The sequence below is a fragment of the Pteropus medius genome, unplaced genomic scaffold, assembly GCF_902729225.1.
Source record: "Pteropus medius unplaced genomic scaffold, Ma_sr-lr_union100, whole genome shotgun sequence".
Taxonomy (NCBI): domain Eukaryota; kingdom Metazoa; phylum Chordata; class Mammalia; order Chiroptera; family Pteropodidae; genus Pteropus; species Pteropus medius.
In genome coordinates, this window is record NW_024340696.1 from 15402263 (window position 1) to 15416952 (window position 14690).

At 34.7% G+C, this 14690-nt stretch overlaps 1 pseudogene; it reads left to right on the top strand.

Moving 5' to 3' along the window:
* The first annotated feature begins 11741 nt into the window (after positions 1–11741).
* LOC120610465 (uncharacterized) lies at positions 11742–11857 on the top strand (annotated as a pseudogene).
* The last annotated feature ends 2833 nt before the right edge of the window (positions 11858–14690 follow it).

Consider the following 14690-nt stretch of genomic DNA (forward strand, 5'->3'; position numbering starts at 1 on the left):
ATGCACTTCTAGCTCTTCGCATGATTGCCCCCTTTTCACAGCAGTCTCTGACAATCACAGTGGGCAGGAGGCTGGGGGAACCATAGATTTCACATTTGGTTCTCTCAGTGATCTCCCATTGTCTCACAATAGCCATTGCCTTTTGTTGCTTAATATCCAATGTCTTGAACACTGTTATGTCATATAATTTGTAAATTTAAAAAAATTGTTTCAGGCACAAGGTTAGAGCTGATCTTCTTTACTTGATTTTGGTAAAAATCAGAAGTTACCTTTCTCCCACCTTGTGAAGCAACTTGATGGATATTCTTCTTATGACTCTTATATTCTTCCATGACTATGAAGTAGAGCTTGGATTTTCTCTCATGACTTCTCAGTATAAGTCATGTGTTCTAGTCAATCTGACCTAGTCACTATTTTTTAATATGCCTCATATTTAAATATACTTCAATCCCATGCCTTTGAACAAACTAGATGTTTTACTTAGGCTCATATTCACTGAAAAAAAAAAAAAACAAAACAAACAAACTTCTAAGAACACCAAGATTCTAGATCTAGTATTAAATGTACCACTAAATATATATACCAGAGGAAAATTTTCACTCCTCTGAAAAATTTTTTCAGAGGGTTGAACCAGATCATTAATTTTTTAGTAATATAAGTAAATAATAATAATAAAAAAAGCTGCTGGGTAGAACTAGGGTGAGACACCCTAGGTCCCACCCAAGACAGGGCATCACACTGGAATCACACTATTTTTCCAAAGAGCATGAAAGCATGACACAAGATAAACTCTATACTCTTTTCAGCTTTAAACCTCTGTGACCAAATGATTATTCTATTTCACATCTTCCTTCTTTCTTTCCTCTTTCCTACAAACCACATTTATTGAGAACCTACCATATTCTAGGCAGTGGCAACAGAAAGGAGAAAAGACAGACATTCCTTCAAGTTAAAAGAACTTTTTCTATTAAAAGTGTTTTTTCCCAATCAGATGCCGTTTCTTTTTTATTTCTTTGACAGTCATAATAAAATGTAAGTTTCTCCTAATCTCAAATATATGTACATTTCTCTTTGAATTATAATTGTGGTTTTCACTGGTCTTATGCCATCTGTTAGATTTTCATATCACCAAGTTCAAAAATGTCCCATTGGTCTTTGTGTATGCACGGAATCCTACAATAGCAGGTATAATATAAATGATTTGTTTGTAATTGCTATAGTAATATTATAAAATACAAAACTGAATGATACTAAAAAACTATACAAAACTAAACAATATAAAAGTATATAAATAAAGAGTGCTTTATCTTGTTCCTTATTGCCCTCATATGCATGTAAATTTAATTCTCAGAGGTAACTAATATTAACATTTTGAAATATATCCTTCTAGAATTTTTCTGTAGATACACATATACATGGAGTGATTTTATTTATTTTTATTTTTGAAAAAAAATCAGGTTCTGGTAAACATATTGTTTTTTGATTTGCTTTTTTTTTACTTAATATATCTTGAATATCTTTTCATGTCAGAACATAGAGAACTACTGCATTCTTTATAAAGGCTGTGTGATATTTTGGATGAATAAATATATGAATCAGGGCAAGATAAGCTCAGATAAGCTCCCAGTATCCAATATTCTTCTACTGGGATGAAATATTAGCTGCATCATAGAGAATGTAATGAAAATAATTCAGCACCGTTCTTCATAGAAATAAGGCCATTGTAATATATAAAACAATCTGATGAGCAGAGACGGGGAAGTTAACCGTGCATTGATTTTTTAGAAATCTTGACGGTGAATTGTTTTATGTTATTTATTCTAAACTCTCAAATAAAAAGCTACAAAGAGAGGGAAAACTTATGTTCCCAAACTCTACCTGATATAGAAATGGATATTACCCAGAGACATATTGCCTAGAATGAGACAGGGAGTAGAAAACTAAGAGAGGGGAAAAAAGATTTTTCCTGATGAAAAAGAAAGTGCAGATTTAAGAAATGAAACAGGCTTGGCGGAAAGTAGGTCACTAGCATGTGTTTACACAGATTTTATTACATACATAAATTGTACATATATTTGTTTTGTTGCATAGAGTTATAGAAAAGTTAATATGTTGGCCTTTAAAGATTTTTAACTTGGATCTTACATCTCTGGAGAATTTGGACAATATCCATAATTGTGTGCAATAAATGCTATTCTAAGGGAATTCCTTATAAATAATCATTAAAAGGAGATAATCCTGAAAGAAGGTGCTAAATTAAAGTGTCTTTTCTTTTAAAGGTATAATTAAGAAGAGGATCGGATGTGATGGTATCCCAGTACGAGAAGATTAGCAGTAGTAGTAATAATAAAACTGATAGTATTTATTGAGCAAAGCAGAGTGTCTGGGGTTTTAGTTTCTGTAGACAAATTTCCTGTTTGAATTCTGGCTTGGTTACTTCCTGGCTGTACAACCCTGAGAAAGATATTTATTTTCCACACCCCTCAATTTTCTAAACACGAAATGGGCATAAAAGTTCAAGATTTACTCTAATGGTTAAATGAATTCATACAGTTAAAACATTCGTTTATTTTTTCATCACAAATTGCTTAGGAAAGTTAGCTATATTAATTTAATTCATATGTGAGATTCATATACTGTTCAGTATATGCTATTCTCTTCATCTTTTCAATACTCATAAGATAGATAGTACTATTCTGATTTTTTTAAAATGATAAAATTATCAATCCAAGTGACAAAATAATGTACAGACAGAACAGTGATAGTCACAGAAGAGGGACTGGATCAAGCCCTTGTGCCTCCAAAGACCAGTCTATTTAGACCACAAGACTTTCTCCACAGAGAAAACATTTTTAGATTTTAGTTTAGAAAGCTAGGAAGTATGTAGACTAGCTAGGGAGACTGGTTTTGCAACTTAGTTTTCCTTTCCCCTTTTTATTCCATATTAATATTTACTATGAAATAGATGCTGATTTTCAGTTTCTTATATTTTTGCTCTTTTGATCAAGCATGCTCTTTTCTGAACTTTCTTATCTTTTTATCTTGTTGTCTTCTCTTTTTCTAGAATGAAGATGTTGCTACAATTGAAGAGTACTCTTTCAGAAATGCAAATGTAAATTCTGTAAATAATTTATTGAGACTCTCTTAACATGAAGCCAACCGGATGCATATATTATTAGGGTGAAGTAGGACATGTGGACAGAGGTCCGAGAAGCTTCAAGAGGGCTTGTAATCCTAAAAGCCAGTGCATGCACACAGAAGTAGGTCACAACCGATTGTTAAATTTCTTCTTGTACATGTAAATCAATGGTTTATTTAAGGCATCCTGTCATAACTCCTTCGACCCTGACATACATCTCTTTCTTTCCACTCCCAATCACAAACACACACGCACACTTGCACACATATGTACACCACACATGCACACAGGTACAATTTTCCATTGCCCATGTGTGTGGCTCTTAGATGCTTTTGCTCAAATACAAGCAAATTGATCTCCTTTAAGGCAGGGTAAATAGTGCTCTGCATACAACAGTACTAAAATATATACAAAGGTATTAAATAAGGAGGTCTCTATGAAATAAAATTTTTCTACGATGTTTCTTTTTTATAGTGTAATGATTTTTGTTTTACTTTTGAGACAGTATCCTACTTCCATAACACCAATCATTAATATACCTTTCCAGAGACAGATTCTATTTAGAAAATATAAACTCTTAAGGAAATAAAGGAAGTATGGAAGAACAAATTATTTGTTCTGCATATTCCAAAGGCCAGTCCCTGAGTAGCAAGAGTTTTACGATCTATTAGCAAGATTTTCCTTTTTCTTGACTCTCACACAATGGACAGTGACAAAGTTCTGTACCACCTACCCTTCAGGTCCAAATTAAACCCCATCTCTTTGAGAAAGTCCTCCTTGATCCTTCTAACTCATAGCAATCTTCACATTCTCTGAATCTCTGAAAATATTCCATTATCCTTTATCTTATCACCTTAATAAAAATGCAAAGCCGTGTGTAATTTCATAGGTGTATTTCCCCCATTAGATTTTACACTTTGAAAGGTGTCACTACAACTCATATATCTCTTCACGCTTTCAACATCCTGCCCACGCTACTGGATATGGTGAATACTTAACTGATGTCCAGTAGATAAAAATAAATCAATGGCTAACCCTGCAAAGACTTTAACTTCCTGACCAGCTTAGGAAATGTGGCATAAAGAACAAGAATGAAGGAACAAGTATCGAGGAAAGCAAGGAGCCTTCTAAAAGGTCCAATTAAAGTCTAAAATTTTTGAGCATTTTTAGTTCTCTCAATGACATTTTTTCTTGTTCTGTAGTAGCAGTCAACAATAACTGTAGGATAACATATAGTTTTAAAAATTTAAACTTTTTCAGATTTTCTATTTTATTTTATCTTGTCATAAGGGAGAGCTGCATGCTAATTTAACCAACCATACTGATATGTAAATTTAGGTGAAGTTTGCATATTTTGTTTGCGCAAGACACAACTTAGGGGTTGTTTTATGAATCTTGAAATATAACAACTATACCAGACAAGATGTGATGTAGGAAACTTCTTATGATCAGTTTTGTTCCCTAATTTTGGAAATTAGTAAAAAGAAAGACTTGGAAAGTTGCAATTATCTTAGCATCTATATCACTTTGAAAATCTCTATAAATCAGGCTTGAGGCATTTGCATAATTCTAATCACAGGGTCAAAATGTAAGGCTATTTATCTCCCTAAGTATCTGGAGGGCATTCTTACTGTAGAAGCACTAGGACCTTGTATTCTTGGTATTATAAAGATGTTAATACCATGGCATCACTTTGTGAAAAGCCCACTTTCTGATTAAACTGAGGCTATTTCAAGTATGGTAAACTCTACCTGTAATAAAATAGCCTGAATAATTCAATCATGTAAAATATAGAGTTTTGCCAATGGCATAGTTGGTACAATAATGTAGTAATCCTAGAGAGCTAGTAGATGAGTACTCTGGGTTTACCCACCAGGATTCAAATATTATCTCCGGCTTGGCACCATCATTTGTAATTTCTTCTCCAACTTAAAGATCACTGGAGATGATTTTAGGTCTTGACTATCTGAGGCTTCACAAACAAGAGCAGAAATTCTGGAAATCCTGTTTTGTTTGTAATCATTTCCTCAGCTTGATCCTCAGAGATTGGACTCAGAGAATCTTGGGAACAACACAGGGATCACACTGCCTGCCTTTCATGTCACTCTGCATCCCAGACGATGAGACTCATAGCCCACTCCTCTTTCATAGCAAGGGCTGTGTGGAAAACACAAAATGACTGTAAATCAAGTTATATCAAAAGTTATATTGCCATGACATTTTAATTTATATTACATCCATATTTAAAAAAGTAATGTGAGGTCATGGTTTTGAAGACTATTTTTATTGATATAGAAACTGAATCATGAGAGATTAAATTTTTAAAAAGAGAGAACAAACTCGTATATATAGTATGGGGCATGTGGATGTGTGTGGAAAGATATAACAAGACAATACAAAAGATTTCTTTAAAAATTAAATGCTGCTTTTTCTAGGAGGAAATAAAAGACATTGTGAGAGATGAGTTTCATTTTCTGCTTTAATTTTCTTTTTTCAAAATCTTCTATAGTGACTGTTGTTTTCTTCATCACAGGAGGGGCATAAAAATGTTCTTTTTAAAAGATGTAAAATGAGAAAAAATAGCTCATCTCTCAATTATGATCTTGTTGACCATATTCGTGATTTAAAACCAGTGCAAGGGGGCAGGAATCTGGCTGGGCCAAGACTTTGTTCTGAGATATCTGGAGCCTGCTTCAACTCGTAGAAGATTCTTTCTGTTTCCAGAAAGTTAAATAAAACACTTGAAAACTGACAACTGTAATTCGACAAAGATTCTCCTTTACTTTTGGCAAATCCTGACACATATGCAAAGGTAGAGGAAAGAATGTGGAAACCCAAGAAGCTCTTCATTTCATTGTGACTCTCCTTGCAAAATCTTGATTAACACTTCTGCTTCGCTTTAGAAAAACCCATATGTTCCACACACCTGGGAGAACAATTGTTTTGTTCAGTGAATCCAGTTCCAGATGAACACGGTGCAATTCACATTCACATGCTCCGATGCCGTCTTTTCTAAATTAGAATTTGAGGTTATATTGACACAGCCCTAAAGCCAACTAGCCTTTTTGGTTTTCATTATATTCCTGTGTGCTTCACCCAGAAAGGGCCAGATTATAGATGGGAAAGCGAGGCTGAGAACGTTCGGACCGAGAGCCCGGTAACTTTACGTATCCGAGGGAAGCACGAGCGGCTAGGATTCCTGGAACAAATAAATTTCTGCTGATCCACTGTGAAAACAGCAAACTCAATAGCCAGCTAAATTCCTCATTTCATTCCTGGGGACAAAAATAAGTTCTTGTACTTATTTGCTGACTAACATTCCGTCCAAAGTCCTTTAAGAAAAAAAATCTTATAAATCATCTGCAAACGTTCTGCCTAAGTTTCAATGCCTTGGATAGTGAGCATTGCAATTTGCTGATAGACGCTGTCTGCAATAGAGGATATTAACTTCTGGCAGTCCCTGTTCAATATTAAGAAAAAGAATCAGCACTGTTTAATACAAGATCTGCTGTGTATTTACCAAGGGACCATAAATGAGATGGCTAATAACTGGATCTAAATTTCTCATCTATGTAAGAGAACAATACTACATTTTTATGTCTATCTCATGAAGTTTGGGTAGAGAAATAAGAAAAAAATGGAATAATATTTTAAATTATTGTGAGAAACAGAGCATTATGTCACACATCCATATAGGTCATATACGTCTAATTGGAACATACGCAAAACTCCTGATTTATCTCTTCTCTATGTTACTACTTCTGTATTCTTAAAGCAAGCCATTTTAAACTGTATCTTTTTTTTCTCTCTCACATTGGCATAAACTCTCTCTACTCCTACCCCATTCTCACTCAGACCCTAAAAGAATTTTTTTTTTAATGTCTTCACGTGCATAGAAGACTTTATTCTACAATAAGGGTAGGAAAAGCAGAGTTTAATTATAAGAAAGAACTGGACACCTGCCAGATACGGCTGTTTTTTGGTTCCCATGAAAGAAAGAGAATTCAGAGGCAACGTCTAATAGAAGCAATATTTGGGAAAGATATGAAAATTCTGGGCACCCACAGAGCTGACTCTGTCCCAGGAGACAAAGTATATCACAGAATCAGGAAGAAGACCCTTCTCCCCACAACTACATGGAGCCCAACACTGTTCTAATACTTGACATTTTGGTAAATCTAAAGACAGAAACTGTGTTATGCACACTGACTTTTTTTAAGTATATAGTGGCAGTAAACTTCTTTTTTTAAAACGACTTGCAGAAAACAGATGTAGAAGTTGGAAGAGGATGGGAAAAACAGGATGCAATTTGCATGGCAATTGTAGGTACCAGGTGGGCTAGTACCACACATGAAACATCCCTAAGGGTGCTTTTGGTTTTCTAGGACCACTTGAGAGAGGGGCATGAGATGAGACTCTTACTGAGTTTATCCAATCAGGACACGTTAGAGTGTCTGTTTTATAGTGATACCCGTCTGCCTGTGTCTTTCTCTCTAACCCATTCCTTCTCTCTTTTTTATTCCCTTTCTCAGGGTTCGTAATGGTTAGCTGTATTTTCTGAGCTATTTCCAGATTCACTTAAAATTCTGTTTCTCATCTGATAAATTAAGAATTAGGGCTGTAGCATGCATAAGCATCTTTCTACGATCACCAAACTGTCATTTTCTGAATATAATGCCAGATGAGACAGTAATAGAAAGTGTACTTCATGGATGCCCAAGTTTGGGATCATATCCTGATCCTACTTACCAAAAAGAATCATTAAATCTGGAGGTGAAGAGTATCTCATAAACTTATATTTCCTTTTCTTATGTGAAGCCATGGGTGCAGGAGCGGGGACGGAAGGGTGTTCCAGTACATATTTCTGCCAACTTCCATTCTGACAGGAGGTGATATAAAGGAGCAGTGAAGGGCAGGACACCAAGATTGCTTCGGTTTGAAATACAGTCCTCCCAGTTACTAACTTTGTGGCCTTTGTAATTTAATTAACTATTTACACTCCCATTTTCCTCACCTGTAAGATGGGAATATTTTCTAAGTCATAAGTTTGTAACGAGGAGTAAACAAATTTACATATGTTTAGAAGCGTATCTTATACAATGTAAAATATGATAATAATTAATAAAGAGCTACTCTGACAAATTAGAGCATTTATAACATTGAAATCATTGCTTGATTATATTTTTAACATTTCCTGTAAATGCATCCCATGAAGGCTGGACCAAATAGCACATGATAATAAATATTTGATGAATATTGGAAACATAAAGGAACTCCTTGGTTGAAGCACCTCATTTCTTTGGTTAAATTGGAAAAGGACAAATTTTATTGTTTGACAATAAATTGAATCTTGTGTGCTTGGCACTAGGTTATAGAGTTAAATGTGTCACAATCCTTGTTCTAGAAACATTTAGTCTATTTCTTTTAATCCTGAAATTTTAAATCTTGAATTCTCAGTTTATGGAACAGTTTAGAGAATTCAGATGTCACATACAAGATTGCTATATGGAGAGAAGCTGTAGAGGAGAGTAGCAGACTTTATAAAGAGAAGCAAGACCACATCTACCTCCTGTTGGGCAAGTTCACATAAACGGTACAATAGGAGTAGGTCCAGTCATCCCTCAATGGGACTGTTTTCTTAACTCTGCTGTTTTTCTGCCTACTAACTAAAGCCAGGCTGAGCCTTATGGTGGGGCATTTGCAGGGCCCAGGAGTAGTGGTTGTTGGCTCTGCTACATGTTAGAATCACCTGGGAGCTGTTCACATGTATTGACCCCAATGTTATCGGTCTTGGGTGGGCCTGAGCAGAAGTATTTTTAAAATCAAAGAAGTAGGTGAACCCATTGCAATTAATTATTAAGGACAATTATTTTATTAATGACACAGAACTCAACACAGTGGTTTGTAAACTACATGGTATAGTGGTAGAATTATGGAGACCAACTTGTTTGCCCTGGTTTGCCCAGAACTTCTCAGGCTTATCAATGAAAGATCCGTGTGCCTGGAACGTATCAACCTCACCTTCCCCCATTCCTACAATTCTATGCATACCAAGATGGTTGATCTTCCTAGGCATAACAACAAAAAATATCTATTTTATTTATATAATATGAGTGTTAAAATGTATTGCAAAGCAATAGAATAATTATATTTGATGCCAAATTTTTAACACAAAGAAAACCGCCAAAATATTCATTTTGTGTTACGTTTAACTGCATTTGAGTGTATGTGTCAGTATTTATAATAAAGTGACTCCTGTCATTTTGGTGCCTATATTTAAACATTTTTAAAGGTGTTTCCAATTTGTAAAATTGTTACCCTTTTCTTCTCTTTATTGTTAAATTTTTGAGCAAGTCTGTTCGCATAGAATTATGAGTGAGCATGGTACTCCAATGAAAGTGTGTCATGTTCAATCAAATGCTGAGAAGGTTTAAGCACATCTGCTCTGTGATGGCTCTTCTGATGCCATCAGAGTGAGTTATGCAAGAATAAGCAAGCACAACAATCCATATTGGTATGATATCATAGATAGTTTAGGCTTTCAGTTTTAGGTACATTTTCTGACTTTACTTTTAATAATAAAAAAAAGTACTTATAAAATACTACATAGCAGTAATTCTACTTTGAGTGATTAACAAGGACTGTTGCATAGTAGGCAATCAAAAGGATATACTGAATAAAAGAAGGAAGGAAGGAAGGAAGGAAGGAAGGAAGGAAAGGAAGGAAGGAAGGAAGGAAGGAAGGAAAGAAAGAAGGAAGAAAAGAAAGAAGGAAAACTTTTCTATTCTTATGTAAAACTATTCTATAACATAATATTTATTTTAAAAAGTATCTTAAAATCACATTGTAATGTTTTTAAAAAAGGTTATTATCAAACTTCAAATATATGTGAATTCAGATTTCGTTTTTGAAATTCAATCAATGTAAAACAAAAATAATTAGATGTCAGTATTAATTTCAAATTTTGTTCTAGTAGAATTATAAATTTGAACTTACATGTATTTATTCTATAATTACTTTTATTTCTATTTATTATATATAAAGTCTTCTACAGCTAAAATAATATTGAACTAGACAGGTATAAAATTAAATTTTTGTGATTACTGTTCATTCTTCTGAAACAATTGTGTAGGAAGACCGAAGTGTTATTTCATTGATTGAGAACATAATCTGGCCTCTAGATATGTGAGATGATCAGCATCCCTTATTTGTTCTTGGCAATTAAGTTCCATATTTCTCTTTTGCATTGTCTGCCTGACATGGCATGTTCTAGCACAAGGGAAAGCAGAAGATGTCTATGGCCCAAGACAAACAATCTGTACATATTCACTGGGTTCAAGGTAGGTCTAGTTACCTACAAATCACTGAGAGGTAGAGTGTTTCTCGAATTAGATTCTGAAGCTTGGCTGTTTGCCTAAAATAAGCACTGGTTTTAAAAGAGGTAGATATGGGAAGTTTGCTACTAGGAGTTAGAAGGTGCTGCTGTGATGAAAAAAGCTTTAGGGATTTGATGGAAAAGCAAATAATAATCCTGTCCACTGGGACAGTTCCTTAAAGAGCTCAGATGATATGCAAGATCTTTGCTTATTGCTTCCTATTTCTCTGTCTAAATTCATCTCTCTGCCACATTTGAGATCCTATGTTTTGGTCACACTGTAACTCTAACACATAGTGGTAGAAAATCCCCTTGAAGAAAATATGGTGAGTAAACTTGCCTTTTTACAAGGCCATCTCCTACACCCAGATGGAAGGGTGGAAAGGTTAAGATGAACAGGAAATTTGGAACAGGTTCAGCTGTATAAGTTATTACAAGTCTTCTGATAATAGAGCAGGTATTAAATTCATGAGACACTGAAAATTGAATTGCTGAGACAAGAGCTATTGTGACTAGAATAGCAAATGTCAGATCATAAATCTATTCACATGGCAAGAATCGAAAGATGATTAGCCCAGGTGACAGAGTTGTTCTACCGTGTTTGAAACATCGAGGCTCAATTTTGTTATGAGGAGGCAAGAAGATGAGCTGCAAACATTTCTTCTATAGTGTCCATGCTCTGTGTTCCAAAGACTTAGTTTTCAGCATTTGGGAGACGAAAGGATAACAAACTTGTTTATATCAATTCCATAATTTCTTCCTACCTGTATTTTTCATGATTTTTGAAAAAGATGCACAACTGGTCTGACAGACATTATCATCAGAATAATTCTACATTATATGGAGAGTAAAAAGGAAGTAAATAATGATTCTCAGGGTACTATTTGCATAAATACATCTATATGGGGCCCATGGCAGCAGGAAGAACTTATACATTGAAAGTTAATCTCATATTGAGGACAGGATTTAAGAGCTCTGGAAAGACTGAATGGGGGAAGTTCCTATTCTGTGGAAGTATTTTCTTAGAACTAAACCTCAAAATCTGTAAACTCTTGCTTTATCTATCTATCTATCTATCTATCTATCTATCTATCTATCTATCACCTATCTAATTACTTATTTTTTATTAAAACATTATAGGATGTGGTTCCATAGTGTAGCGGTTTGCACGTCTGCTTTACATGCAGAAGGTTCTGAGTTCATGCCCCAGTGGAGCCACAGTCCATCGTCTATGGCCATGCCACTCTGAACAAGCCTGATGTCTGATCTCGGAAGCTAAGCAGGGTTGGGCCTAGTTAGTACTTGGATGGGAGATCACCTAAGAAGACCAGGTGCTGTAGGTATAAATAAAAATAAATAAACAAACAAACAAACAAACAAACATTATAAGAAATATATTTTAAAAACATTTATACAAGATGTTGTGTGGCTAGGGAAAGTCTGTCAAACTTGAGCACATGGATCAAAACCTGACAGATACCTGTTTTTGTAAATAAAGTTTTATTGGAAAATAGCCATGTCTTATTTGTTTACAAATTACCTACAGTCAAATTGAGTTGTTGCCACAGAATCTTTCTGACCTAAAAAGCCTAAAATATTTACTATCTCGTCTTTGGTAAGTGAAATAATGGAAGGATGTTCATGTCTGAATCTCCATAAATCTGTGAATATGTTACCTTACATAGTAAAAGGGACTTCATAGATATGATTAAGTTGAGGACGACAAGGGTCCTTGTGAGAGGATCAGAGTTAGAGAGAGAAGATGTAAAGATGCAAGCATAAATCAGAGAGGAAAAAATGCGACAATGCTAGCTTTGAAGATGTAGGAAGGGACCATGATCCAAGGAATGAAGGAAGCCTCCGAAATCTGGTAAGTGGATTCTCCCCTAGAGGCTCCATAGAGAAAGCAGGCCTGCTTGCAGCTTGATTTTAGACCAGTGAAACTAGTTTCAGACTTCTGAGCTCCAGAACTATAAGATGATAAATTAGTGTTGCTTTAAGCCACCAAATTTGTGAATTACGACGACAACAAGAAACTAATTGCTGAAAATGTTTGCTGACTCCTGGTCTAGGAATCAGTGTATCCAGAATAATAATCTGTTATTACAAACAAAAACCTTCAGCTAGGGCAAAGAATACAAATACAGATAAGGCCAATAAAGCTGCTTTTCAGTGTGGTCTTGGGCAAATAACTTACTCAGGTAAGTCTTTGTTAAAGCATTTAAGACACTCCATCCAGGCTAGGTAAGTGAAAGGACTTTAATCTTTCTGTAAATATACAGGGTGTTGTTCATATCCTTATCAGAAAAAATTATCTACCTATGCTCTCTTCTATCTCAACAGGAGACAACTCAGCTGACTGAATTCTAAAAAGTGACTATGAACTTTAAGGAAGGTTAATTTCCCTTTAATTAATTAATTCACCACTGAGATGAAAGCTGGAAATAGTCTTACAGTTCTGCAAGAATATTATTTGAGATAAACCGCCAGCAAGCAGGAAGAACGTCTTATTAGCAAACTAAATATCAAAGTAAACTTATTAAGACTTAATTCTGAATTTAAACTATATGTACTTCTTCCAAGATACAGAAACTGATATACCTTTAGTCATGTGATCAGGAGTAAGTACCTGGACACTTTAACAAATGTGAAAGATTAATATCTCGGTTGTCTGGAACAATCAGCAGTGATAGCTTTAGACTTAAAGGAAGGTTAATTTTCAAGTACACAATTATTATTTTTATTCTAATCCATTTTAATTAATGTACAAATAATTACAAAGTGCCCTGCCATGTTAACATACGTTCGATAATTTACCTTAGTATATTTTTAAAAATATTGAAATGCTATTACAATGAACATCTGTTAGGTCTTTCAATTTTACACCATTCTGCAAGTACTGATTTTGGCTTACACACATGAACAGAATTTCTCAAGTAAGTCTCATCGATGATACGAACTCAAAAAAGAATAAATTGTTTCAGACAACAGTGTGCATATTCTACTGAGTCACACAGATATCAGACAATTTCCCAATGCCATGTAGTGGCAGAAATGACCTCTGAAGTCCAGTAATAACTCTTCCCCCGATTACCTTTGAGGATCAAAGAAGACGATACAAGATGAAAGGGATTTGCAAACTGTAAATAATTACTTGCTTGTGGGTATATTACTAATATATAATCAGAAATTCATCACTCAGCATTGAATCTTTATTTAAAACAGTTCAGCTCTCCTTCTAAAAAGCACTCGTTTCAACAAAATATCTCAAAACCATGTTTTGTCTTTCCAGCAAATACTGGGAGAGAGAGGAGACATCTTTCAGAGAGAACCACACATACAAATAACTTTTTAAGCATTTGACCCTATTTAGGCATATGCAAGGATGGCAGTAAAAAAATTGACTGGCAATGTTTGCTTAGGCTTATTATCATAAAATGCAGAAAAGCCAATTCTTAAACATCCACGAAAGGGAGCATCTGGATTTGAATCTGAATTTCACCACTTACTATGTGGTTTTAGCCCATTATTTTACCTCTCAGTGTCTTGGTTTTCTCATCTGTTAATGAGATTGCTAACAATACCTTCTATTTGTCGATGCACCTCAGTTCCTTCACCTGTAAAATCACCATAGCAATAATATCAACCTCACAGGAAGGTTGTGAGGATAAAATGCCACCATATCAGGCAAAACAGTTACAGCAGAGCCTGATGTACGGCAAAGTAGCCTTAAGTGGTAGCTATTATTTTTATTATTGTTTTATAGTAGACACATCAGACACACCCAGATACCATGCTGAGAAGCTACATGTGGTAGAAACAAATCAAAACTAAAGAAAGCAAAACAAAAGAATCAAACAAACAACAAAAGAAAATAGAAACAAACATTAAATTTGCCTTTAATAAGCTAGTTTACGAATTTAAGTATTTGTGAGTAGAGATAATCTAGAATAGATGTGATGCCATTAGCGTGTTATAGGCTCATCCTTAGTGAAGAGCAAAACAGGACATTTCATTAAAGATTATTGTGTACATTTTACCTATTTTTATGTAAAAAAAAAATAGAGAATTGTAAAGTTCTTTAAGTTTGAAAACTGGCATTAAAAAAAGAGTGAGTTTAGAGTCGGAGAATCCCGAATTGCTCCCCCAACTCACCTAGATCTTGTTACTACTGAG